Raw genomic sequence first — 13,964 nt, forward strand, 5'->3', positions numbered from 1 at the left:
AGCTGTTTTGACATATTATGACATGGTTATGACAAGTCATATCAGCTGTTTTGACATATTACGATATGGCTATGACAAAGTCATATCAGCTGTTTTGACATATTATGACATGGTTATGACAAGTCATATCAGCTGTTTTGACATATTATGACATGGTTATGACAAGTCATATCAGCTGTTTTGACATATTATGACATGGTTATGACAAGTCATATCAGCTGTTTTGACATATGACATGGTTATGACAAGTCATATCAGCTGTTTTGACATATGATGACATGGTTATGACAAAGTCATATCAGCTGTTTTGACATATTATGACATGGTTATGACAAGTCATATCAGCTGTTTTGACATATTATGACATGGTTATGACAAAGTCATATCAGCTGTTTTGACACATTATGACATGGTTATGACAAGTCATATCAGCTGTTTTGACATATTATGACATGGTTATGACAAAGTCATATCAGCTGTTTTGACATATTATGACATGGTTATGACAAGTCATATCAGCTATTTTGACATATTATGACATGGTTATGACAAGTCATATCAGCTGTTTTGACATATTATGGCATGGTTATGACAAAGTCATATCAGCTGTTTTGACATATTATGACATGGTTATGACAAAGTCATATCAGCTGTTTTGACATATTATGACATGGTTATGACAAGTCATATCAGCTATTTTGACATATTATGACAAGTCATATCAGCTGTTTTGACATATTATGACATGGTTATGACAAGTCATATCAGCTGTTTTGACATATTATGACATGGTTATGACAAAGTCATATCAGCTGTTTTGACATATTATGACATGGTTATGACAAGTCATATCAGCTGTTTTGACATATTATGACATGGTTATGACAAGTCATATCAGCTGTTTTGACATATTATGACATGGTTATGACAAGTCATATCAGCTGTTTTGACATATGACATGGTTATGACAAAGTCATATCAGCTGTTTTGACATATTATGACATGGTTATGACAAGTCATATCAGCTATTTTGACATATTATGACATGTTATGACAAACTCATATCAGCTGTTTTGACATATTATGACATGGTTATGACAAAGTCATATCAGCTGTTTTGACATATTATGACATGGTTATGACAAGTCATATCAGCTGTTTTGACATATTATGACATGGTTATGACAAGTCATATCTGCTGTTTTGACATATTATGACATGGTTATGACAAGTCATATCAGCTGTTTTGACATATTATGACATGGTTATGACAAAGTCATATCAGCTGTTTTGACATATTATGACATGGTTATGACAAGTCATATCAGCTGTTTTGACATATTATGACATGGTTATGACAAGTCATATCAGCTGTTTTGACATATTATAACATGGTTATGACAAGTCATATCAGCTGTTTTGACATATTATGACATGGTTATGACAAGTCATATCAGCTGTTTTGACATATTATGACATGGTTATGACAAGTCATATCAGCTGTTTTGACATATTATGACATGGTTATGACAAGTCATATCAGCTGTTTTGACATATTATGACATGGTTATGACAAGTCATATCAGCTGTTTTGACATATTATGACATGGTTATGACAAGTCATAAAGTGTTATGACGCTGGGTGTCAAGTAAAGTGTTCCCCAAATATGAAAAAAAATATTAATCTACTGAAAGAACATTCACCTTAAGGTGTGGCCTTACTTCTTCCCTTCTTTCTTCAGCCTACATATCTCCATCACATAGGCCTGGGCTACTGATCAAACTCACGTAGAGAATAATCTAGCTCGATATGTTATCTCTAATGTATTGTCGTTCAATATAATAATCCCTGAGCATCAATGCATGTACGTATCTCTAACACTAGATGTCATCGCTGAACGTCTATTCTAAAAAGCCTTAGCCAGTTTGATGAGGGTGAAAGAAAGAGAGAGAAAGCAAGAGGGAGAGAGAGCGAGAGTGAGAGATGTGTAACATCACACATTTCTACATGTTTTGCCCACACAGAATACAGATTCCTGCGTATTTCTCCCGTTTGACTGGTTTGGATTGAGAAAACGTCATGTGCTCAGGCCAAGGGAGATGGCAAGAAGCTGCTGGATAACAGTCTCCCAGGTAAAGACAGGGGTTTTATTTACAGCAAGTGATAAATGTTCAGCAATCGCCAAAAATACAAAATGAAATCCAGAAAATAAGAACTAGAATAACCTTTTTAGCAAACACCGAGAGTGAACTACAGCTTTGAAATGTAGTCCTTCAGCCTTGAACTGTAGTCCTCTGAGGAATTCTTCACAACTGGCATCTCGCACTTGAAACTTGAAACATGATATTGTGTAACATTGAAAATTGTGAACGGATAGGCAGGTAACTAGCAGTTTAACCCCTTCCTCCAGCGCTGAAGGTCTGAAACAGACAGGCATAAACACCAGTTGGTAAACCTCCTATCTGAATGAACCAAACGTCCATACAATTGCTCATCTAAAAAATAATACAAAGCTTTACATTTATATTCTCAACATAACAAACAGGGAGAAACTATACCCCAGTGTCAAAACTGGTGCCTTCAAACTGGGAATGGGCACCAAATCCGGGTGTAATTGCATTATTCTAAATGATTGGTTTTGACTAGAGGGAATACAGACTTTTCATAACCTGTTAGTATATCTTACTTAGCAGGTTAGGATAATTAACGTAGCAGGTTAAGAGACAAATGTAATGGCAAAATGTAGATTTCTGGTTAATTAGACATACCCAAAAGTAACTGCTATTAATGTGTAATTACATGATTCTGACATGCAAAAACGTAGTATATTTGGAAAGAAGACATCTGGGAGATTAGGAGGAAATGATCAGAAGATAGATGGGAGTTACATAGAGTTACATAGCTCAGCATACACAAGATCAAGTACACACAAAATAAGAGTTATTTTTATGTTTAAGGTCATCTTTCATTGACAAGCTGTAAGTGAATTATTGATGACTAGAGCTGGAAACACGTCACATGGCTTCCACAACATGTGAACAATATCAGAAAATAAATGGGATTGATACATCTAACAATTAGAAATGGGCAGATGTTTTAGTAAGTTGTGTCAGGTGTGTCCCCCTAAACCTCTCCAAAGGGACATATGTATGAAAATGAGATACTTCCAGTGCTAGAACATATTTGCAATCCCTAAATAATGTTTGTTCAGCATAAAAACACAATTTATACCATATCAGCTTCACTCAAACATTGTGGTGGTGTTCTGGGGTATCCAGGGTACATTTAGGTGTCCTTTCAACCTCTCCAAAGTGTCCTAATGTGGTAATTGCACTGTTTATGCACACTGGATGTGCCTTAAAGTTATTGTTCACTATAAAAACTAAATTCCTACAACATCAACCTCTCTCAAACATTGTGGTGGTGTCGGGGGACATACAGGGGATATGGATGCCTGCAGCGCGTAAGCAGGCAACATCATATTTTTGATGCGCACAGATATAGTCACTCGGTGGACATTCGATGTTGCCATTAAGTCATACATCATCAGATAATATTAGCAATATGCCATATTTGTTCCTACCAACCTAAGGATTCATTTGATACCCCCCATGTAGCCATAGCTCAAACACACACCAAATGGAAGCTTACCTTGTAAGATTATTGCTGTTTGGTGAAAACGTTGTGTAAAATAAACATTTTGACTCTCGAGGCTGGTGATGAATAACGGTAGGTCACAGGCAAACACATAAGACATCCTCATGATCTGTGGAGTCCCGGCTTTCGGTGTGTATCAACGTATTCCGTGTTCATTTAGTTTATACTTCACAAAGCTAACCGGAATGTAAGTAGCAGCCATCTTGAAATAAGGTGATCGGCACAGCCATTAAGTCATACCAGTACCATACCAGTAAGTCATACCAAAGATTTGAAGGCATCAATCAATAGCCAATATAGTCAGCTTTCAGCAGATACCCTGCCCTTGCAGGCTACCGTTCTCATACCAGACTTAATTGAATAAAACAAATCAAAAAGGGTCCCTGAATATGGGGACATTTAACAGGTTTAAAGAGACAGGTTAAGGTTAGGAAAAGAGGTAGGGTTAGCTAACCCTAACCCAACCCAAATAAATGCATTAGCGGGTGAAGATATTTGAATTGTTTACACTGTGTGAGGCTAGCGTTAAACCACATCGTTATATGGATATACTAGTTGAGCCCTTGGCCTCAAGCTCCTCCCTAAAGCAGCAGACAGCACAGTGGCCAGTCTATATCAAATCAAATCAAATCAAATAAAATGTTATTTGTCACATACACATGGTTAGCAGATGTTAATGCGAGTGTAGCGAAATGCTTGTGCTTCTAGTTCCGACAATGCATTAATAACCAACAAGTAATCTAACTAACAATTCCAAAACTACTGTCTTATACACAGTGTAAGGGGATAAAGAATATGTACATAAGGATATATGAATGAGTGATGGTACAGAGCAGCATAGGCAAGATACAGTAGATGATATCGAGTACAGTATATACATATGAGATGAGTATGTAAACAAAGTGGCATAGTTAAAGTTGCTAGTGATACATGTATTACATAAGGATGCAGTCAATGATATAGAGTACAGTATATGCGTATGCATATGAGATTAATAATGTAGGGTAAGTAACATTATATAAGTTAGCATTGTTTAAAGTGGCTAGTGATATATTTACATCCTTTCCCATCAATTCCCATTATTAAAGTGGCTGGAGTTGAGTCAGTGTCATTGTCAGTGTGTTGGCAGCAGCCACTCAATGTTAGTGGTGGCTGTTTAACAGTCTGATGGCCTTGAGATAGAAGCTGTTTTTCAGTCTCTCGGTCCCAGCTTAGATGTACCTGTACTGACCTCGCCTTCTGGATGATAGCGGGGTGAACAGGCAGTGGCTCGGGTGGTTGATGTCCTTGATGATCTTTATGGCCTTCCTGTAACATCGGGTGGTGTAGGTGTCCTGGAGGGCAGGTAGTTTGCCCCCGGTGATGCGTTGTGCAGACCTCACTACCCTCTGGAGAGCCTTACGGTTGAGGGCGGAGCAGTTGCCGTACCAGGCGGTGATACAGTCCGCCAGGATGCTCTCGATTGTGCATCTGTAGAAGTTTGTGAGTGCTTTTGGTGACAAGCCGAATTTCTTCAGCCTCCTGAGATTGAAGAGGCGCTGCTGCGCCTTCTTCACGATGCTGTCTGTGTGAGTGGACCAATTCAGTTGGTCTGTGATGTGTATGCCGAGGAACTTAAAACTTGCTACCCTCTCCACTACTGTTCCATCGATGTGGATAGGGGGGTGTTCCCTCTGCTGTTTCCTGAAGTCCACAATCATCTCCTTAGTTTTGTTGACGTTGAGTGTGAGGTTATTTTCCTGACACCACACTCCGAGGGCCCTCAACTCCTCCCTGTAGGCCGTCTAGTCGTTGTTGGTAATCAAGCCTACCACTGTTGTGTCGTCCGCAAACTTGATGATTGAGTTGGAGGCGTGCGTGGCCACGCAGTCGTGGGTGAACAGGGAGTACAGGAGAGGGCTCAGAACGCACCCTTGTGGGGCCCCAGTGTTGAGGATCAGCGTGGAGGAGATGTTGTTGCCTACCCTCACCACCTGGGGGCGGCCCGTCAGGAAGTCCAGTACCCAGTTGCACAGGGCGGGGTCGAGACCCAGGGTCTCGAGCTTGATGACGAGCTTGGAGGGTACTATGGTGTTGAATGCCGAGCTGTAGTCGATGAACAGCATTCTCACATGGGTATTCCTCTTGTCCAGATGGGTTAGGGCAGTGTGCAGTGTGGTTGAGATTGCATCGTCTGTGGACCTATTTGGGCGGTAAGCAAATTGGAGTGGGTCTAGGGTGTCAGGTAGGGTGGAGGTGATATGGTCCTTGACTAGTCCCTCAAAGCACTTCATGATGACGGATGTGAGTGCTACGGGGCGGTAGTCGTTTAGCTCAGTTACCGTAGCTCTCTTGGGAACAGGAACAATGGTGGCCCTCTTGAAGCATGTGGGAACAGCAGACTGGTATAGGGATTGATTGAATATGTCCGTAAACACACCGGCCAGCTGGTCTGCGCATGCTCTGAGGGCGCGGCTGGGGATGAATCTGGGCCTGCAGCCTTGCGAGGGTTAACACGTTTAAATGTCTTACTCACCTCGGCTGCAGTGAAGGAGAGACCGCATGTTTTCGTTGCAGGCCGTGTCAGTGGCACTGTATTGTCCTCAAAGCGGGCAAAAAAGTGATTTAGTCTGCCTGGGAGCAAGACATCCTGGTCCGTGACTGGGCTGCACCAAAGATACTGAACTCTTTTCTCCTTTTGTCCCCACAGGTTCAAGACTAATGCCTTTGGCCTCCAGCTGGTGTGGAGCTCCATGCTTGCTGACAGGGCTTGGCTGGAGGTTGGGGCTGAGAGCCAGGTACTGCACAGCCTGCTGGGGCTACTGTACACCCAGGCCAGGCAGCTGTCCAGGGGACAACTCTCCTCTCTGGCTGGGGACAGATGGCAAGACCGGCTGATGGTGGGTGTTTTGTTTAATTTAATCTCTATCTATCTATAGGTTAGCCGGAAGTCTGTCAGTCTGTCTGTTATTATTTTTTATTGAACCTTTGAATGCAGGTTGGTCTCATTGATATCCACTGTCAATCTTTAGCATCAAGCGTTCATCATTCTGTCTGCCAATCTGTCTGAAGATGAATTGTTCTGACTTGGAAATAACTGACAAACATTCACCTTAGGCCTGGCTCATTCATTGGCTGATTCAGGAGAATTTAACGTTGTTTTGAAAGCTGACTTTTAACCCTATTTGACCCTGCTGGTCATCTATGAACGTTTGAACATCTTGAAGAACGATCTGGCCTTAATGGCCATGTACTCTTATAATCTCCACCCGGCACAGCCAGAAGAGGACTGGCCACCCCTCAGAGCCTGGTTCCTCTCTAAGTTTCTTCCTAGGTTCCTGCCTTTCTAGGGAGTTTTCCCCAGCCACCGTGCTTCTACATCTGCGTTTCTTGCTGTTTGGGGTTTCAGGCTGGGTTTCTGTACAAGCACTTTGTGTCATCTGCTGATGTAAGAAGGGTTTCATAAATACAGTTGATTAGATGATGGATCATACACTGAGAAAGGTCACACCCCTCTGGAGGACGAAAAAAGAAACATATGAGAGATGAAATTAAAACAATTGTAGCTACGCTTCTCAGGGACGACTTTACATTCAGCTGTGAGTGACCTCCCATAGCTCATAGCTTTTCATGGTCAAACTGTGAAAGAATACAATACACATTTATACCGACCTACAATGACGCAAAAATATAAAATTCACCAATGTTCAAAAGTTGTTGAAAATAAAGTATACTGTGTTATTTGGCTGGCTGCCTGTAACCTAACCTTGAGGCTACTGTCACTCCAACTGCATTGTGTGGGTCTTACAGGACATGAGCAGAATGAGATGTTGAAGAGCGGGGGATTGAATAGACCTTATTCACAGCTGAACGTTGTACCTCAGATGGCTTGTTGAAAAGGTAAGGTAGGGGGTGCTTAAATGCCACGTGTTTCCATGCATGTGCAGTAACCTCTGTGAGATGTATTTTTGAATATCCCAACTCCCCCTGACAGTGGGGTCCCAGCCAACCATTATTGACAGGAAACCTGGAGCAATTAGGAGTAAGCACCTTGCTCAAGTGCAGATCAAGAGATTTTTCACCTTGTCAGGACAGGGATTTGAACTAGCAATCTTGCAGTTACTGGCCCAATGCTCTAACCACTAGGCTACCTGCTGTGACAGGGCAGATGATAATGAGCCTTCAATGTTCTATTGCGTATCCCAATCGAATATCCTTTTAGTGCATTCACTCTTAGCAAAAAGGTGCTATCTAGAACCTAAAACGTTTTTTCAGCTGTCCCCATAGGAGAACCCTTTGAGGAACCCTTTCTGCTTCTAGGTTGATCCCCTTTGGTTCCAGAGGTTGATGGCACATTAACTGGGGAGGATGGGCTCGTAGTAATGGCTGGAGTGGAATTAGTGGAATGGTATCAAATATATCGAACACATGGTTTCCATGAACCTAAAGGAGTTCTACCCGGAAGTAAAACATGGTCAACCTGGAACCAAAAAGGGTTCTTCTATGGGAACATCCGAAGAACCCTTTTGGAACCCTTTTTTCTAAGGGTGTTTCACATATAGTCCTCTTTAAAAGCACCAATCTCAGTCTCTTTAAAGTGAACTCCGGGGTAAAAAACAGAAAAAGAACTTAGGTATCTTTATTTTCACACTGCTCTGGCTTTGTGCCAATTCACTTCACATATTTTGTGATCCGAGTCCTCTTTTCATTCACATTGCTATGTTTAGAAAGGAACCAAGATCTTCCAATATTCACTCAATGCACTCTGGCTTTTTACAAAGTGCAGGACAAGCCATTCCATCAGAATGTGTTATCATACCGCTAGATATACATACTTACATTTTGGAAGCTAATAGATTGTATTTAGTTAAAAGATGAGAAGTAATACTTTTAATAAGAAGATACTATTAACATGTAAATACTATTGGTAACAGGATAAATAGCAGAATAACTGTAGATTAAATAATACTGTAACTGAAAATTGTACACCAAATGTAGGCTACTGCCCCTTTAAGAGCTAGAATTGATTTTGTACCCTGTGTTGTGATTCTCAACAATATGTTTTTGTCTTCTCAGACTATTCAAACCCCACAATTGAATAAACAGTTTATGGAGCTCTCTTAGCCTATAGATCGGATATCGCAAACAAATCATCTGAACTAAACTGCATTTCTGTGCATTCTTGCATTCTTACACGAACCTGCCCTTCATCATCTTCTCTCTTTTGTGGCACCAGTATGGGGGTTTATGGCCACACCAAGCCCCAGCTCCTATCATTATCATTACAGGACAATAGAGACAGAGCTCCTATCATTATCATTACAGGACAATAGAGACAGAGCTCCTATCAGTATCATTACAGTAGAGACAGAGTTCCTATCATTATCATTACAGTACAATAGAGACAGAGCTCCTATCATTATCATGACAGTACAATAGAGACAGAGCTCCTATCATTATCATTACAGTAGAGACAGAGTTCCTATCATTATCATTACAGTACAATAGAGACAGAGCTCCTATCAGTATCATTACAGTAGAGACAGAGTTCCTATCATTATCATTACAGTACAATAGAGACAGAGCTCCTATCAGTATCATTACAGTAGAGACAGAGCTCCTATCATTATCATTACAGTACAATAGAGACAGAGCTCCTATCATTATCATTACAGGACAATAGAGACAGAGCCCCTATCATTATCATTACAGTGCAATAGAGATAGAGCTCCTATCATTATCATTACAGTACAATAGAGACAGAGCTCCTATCAGTATCATTACAGTAGAGACAGAGCTCCTATCATTATCATTACAGTACAATAGAGACAGAGCTCCTATCAGTATCATTACAGTAGAGACAGAGCTCCTATCATTATCATTACAGTACAATAGAGACAGAGCTCCTATCATTATCATTACAGTACAGTAGAGACAGAGCTCCTATCATTATCATTACAGTGCAATAGAGACAGAGCTCCTATCATTATCATTACAGTACAATAGAGACAGAGCTCCTATCAGTATCATTACAGTAGAGACAGAGCTCCTATCATTAGCATTACAAATAAAATCAAATCAAATCAAAATCAAATTGATTTATATAGCCCTTCGTACATCAGCTGATATCTCAAAGTGCTGTACAGAAACCCAGCCTAAAACCCCAAACAGCAAGCAATGCAGGTGTAGAAGCACGGTGGCTAGGAAAAACTCCCTAGAAAGGCCAAAACCTAGGAAGAAACCTAGAGAGGAACCAGGCTATGTGGGGTGGTCAGTCCTCTTCTGGCTGTGCCGGGTGGAGATTATAACAGAACATGGCCAAGATGTTCAAATGTTCATAAATGACCAGCATGGTCGAATAATAATACGGCAGAACAGTTGAAACTGGAGCAGCAGCACGGTCAGGTGGACTGGGGACAGCAAGGAGTCATCATGTCAGGTAGTCCTGGGGCATGGTCCTAGGGCTCAGGTCCTCCGAGAGAGAGAAAGAGAGAAGGAGAGAATTAGAGAATGCACACTTAGATTCACACAGGACACCGAATAGGACAGGAGAAGTACTCCAGATATAACAAACTGACCCTAGCCCCCTGACACAAACTACTGCAGCATAAATACTGGAGGTTGAGACAGGAGGGGTCAGGAGACACTGTGGCCCCATCTGAGGACACCCCCGGACAGGGCCAAACAGGAAGGATATAACCCCACCCACTTTGCCAAAGCACAGCCCCCACACCACTAGAGGGATATCTTCAACCACCAACTTACCATCCTGAGACAGAGTAGAGACAGAGCTCCTATCATTGTCATTACAGTACAGTAGAGACAGAGCTCCTATCGTTATCATTACATTACAATAGAGACTCAGAGCTCCTATCATTATCATTATCATTACTGTAGAGACTCAGAACTCCTATCATTATCATTACAATACAGTAGATTCAGAGCTCATATCATTATCATGACTGTAGAGACTCCCAGCTCCTATCATTATCATTACAATACAATAGAGACTCAGAGCTCATATCACTATCATTACAGTACAGTAGAAACTCAGAGCTCCTATCATTATCATGACAGTATAGTAGAGACTCAGAGCTCCTGTCATTATCATTCAGAGCTCCTATCATTATGATTACAGTATTCCAGGAGCTTAATGAGACTAGAGAGGTCCTAGAGAGGTCCTAGAGAGGTCCCAATCTGGCCCTCATATTATAATGGCCACCAAGTCAACCCCAACTTCCAATTGGCTCATTAATCCCCTCTCCTTCCCCATGTAACTCTTCTACAGGTCATTTCTGTAAATGAGAATGTGTCTCAGTCAACTTACCTGGTAATATAAGGTTAAAATACACGCACACACACACACACACACACACACACACACACACACACACACACACACACACACACACACACACACACACACACACACACACACACACACACACACACACACGTATCAGCATTGCCATCTTCACCATCCCTGTTAGTTGAATTCTATGTGACACCTATGAATATAATGTGAATAATGCAACAGTAGGCAACATGCAGCTGTTAGAGGCTCGAGCCTCAGAGGTGTCAGTCAGATAGAAGAGGACCACGCACACACACCACAGGTGGCTGGTGGCACCTTAATTAGGGAAGACAGAGTCATAGTAATAGCTGGAACGGAATTGATGGAATGTTATCAAACACAGGGTTTCCATGGTTTCCATTGACGCCATTCCAGCCATAATTATTATCTGTCCTCCCCTTACCAGCCTTCCGTGACACACACACACACACACACACACACACACACACACACACACACACACACACACACACACACACACACACACACAGTGCTGTCAGTCAAATAGAAGAGCAGTTCAGCTATATCGGGTCCAAGGTTTTGCCGCTCCAACTGACACAATATTATTATCATGCAAATGTACCTCTTTGTAGAGACTGTTCTGTCTTTATGAATTGTCCGAGGGAATTGTTAGTGTTGATGGGGACCTCAGGTTGAGCTGAATAGGACTGTCAGTCAATGCGTCTCAAATGGCACCATATTCTCTATATAGTGCACTACTTTTGACCAAGACCCAAAGGGCTCTGGTTAAAGGTTGTGCACTGTACAGGGAATAGGGTGTCATTTGTGAGACCCCTTATGTTGAAATGCTCAGTGGAGATGAATGATGTTATCGTCTGGTAGTGCATGTGTTGCTGTGATCCAGGGCTCTTCTCATTTTCTTCCACTCAACCATATAGTGGCTATTTTATAAATAGATAAAACCACTGAAACATTCCCATTAAAAGGTATTTCCAAGAACCCCATAGGAGGTGGGGATCATCGAGGAACCTCCTTGGTTCCTGCAGGAACCTAACTTTGGATTTGAATTGGAGAAAACTGCAGGTGCAGGTACTTAACTGAACATGTTTTACATCTCCACAGTTTGAGGTTTCTGCCTTGTTTGATCTAAATATCATGACTCCCAACGAAGGTGGCTCCCCTGCCTGTTCGGGTGGCGCTCGGCGGTCTTCGTCGCCGGTCTACTATCCGCCACCAATCCCTTTTTCCTTTCCTGTTCGTTTGGTCTTATTGGTTGCACCTGTTCCTTATTTTGTTTCTTGGGTTATGTCTATTTAAGCCTGTTAGGCCCGTCTAGGTTTGTGTGGGATTGTTACTCTGTTAGTTTGTGGATGTTCATTCCTATTTTATTTTCTCCAGACTGTTTGGGTCCTGTGTTTGGGTCCTGTGTTTGGGTCCTGTGTTTGGGTCCTGTGTTTGGGCCGGTCAGTTTATATGCCTACTGTTTTTGGCTTGACCGTTTGTACCGGGAAATAAATACAATTATTCGAACCCTCTGCTCTCTGCGCCTGACTCCAAACCCACTACTCCTAGAAGACTCTGACACTAAATGTATATTGTTTTATGATTATAACATCTAATTTTTCATATTTGTGAAAATGGCGGTGTTGTTTGGCACTTTCTCCCTTTTAAAAGTATTTCTAAAACAGAAAATGGTCACAATTCAACATATGTCAATCAACAAAGAGGTAAGAATATGTTGTAGGCTACAGCTGCATTGGCCGCAGATGTCTGCAGGTATAGTGACGAGGAGGAACACATGTGCAATTGGTTTTGGTTTGTCGCATAATGTTATGCAGATCACATGTAGACTATCATCTAATTTGTATTAATGGTTTGTGTAAAACGTTATAGGACTCAGTCACAGCAGCCATCTTCCTCCCCCCTGACCTCTTCAATGAAGATCCCAGCGGTCTCTAAATTATGGACAAGGTGTGTGTGTATGAAAACCTTTGTAAAAAAGTGACAAATAAAAGATTGCGTTCTTGTAATGCTGGTTAATAATAATAATAATTAAAGGGGGTTCTTTGAAGAACACTTTAAAAAGGGTTCTTCGAGGTATTTATAGAGGTTCCCCCACAGTTTAAATTTGAAGAACCCCTAAAAGATCTTCCAGGAACCTTTTCTTTTTAGAGTGTAGGAGTTAGGTAATACGAATGCCAGAGACATCCCCAGTAGAATACTGAGCAGGCAACATGCTGGCATTTTCCCATGAACATTCATATTTCTTGTGTGTCCATGGGATGTGTAACAGGTAGCTTGTTTGTGTATGCTTCAGCTTCAGCTCAGTAGCCCAGGCAGGTGAGCAGGCATGGATAGGTGGAGGTTTGTGTCTCAAATAGCATGCTATTCCCTATATAGTGCACTGCTTTTGACTAGGGCGCTGGAATAGGGTGCCATTTTAGATGCACTTGAAATGTGGTCAGTGACATTTTTTTGCACACTAGCATAAGCACACATGCATGCACATGCACATGCACACGCACACACACACGCAAACACACACACACGCACACACACACATGCAAACGTACACACACACACACACACTATGCAGTCCCCTCTATAGTGTGTACGTGCATTCGAGTGCATGCATTACAGGGCCTATAGAGATGACATACATGATGTTGAGTCAGACAAGAGATCTCTACAGTTCTTCTTATACACTCATCATCCCAAAGGTGAAACTTAATTGATTAGAACAGTGTAACCTTATGAATGGCCTTCATGTAGATCTGGAGTCAAGCACAAGTGGTTCATGTGGCTTCCTCTCAGTCAGAAATGCAGCCAAAGGATATAATTGGAGAAAATTACAAAATTACATCAGATGTTATGAGAAGCTGCTAAGTGCAGCCAGTCTCTTTTGAACCAATCAGAAAGGTTTGAGACCGTAGCAAGCGTTATTAAAAACATTTATCAGGATGCACACACACACACACACGTGGAGCGTACACACACACACAGAATCATACG

Source organism: Oncorhynchus kisutch, unplaced genomic scaffold (assembly GCF_002021735.2).
Source record: "Oncorhynchus kisutch isolate 150728-3 unplaced genomic scaffold, Okis_V2 Okis06b-Okis10b_hom, whole genome shotgun sequence".
NCBI lineage: Eukaryota > Metazoa > Chordata > Actinopteri > Salmoniformes > Salmonidae > Oncorhynchus > Oncorhynchus kisutch.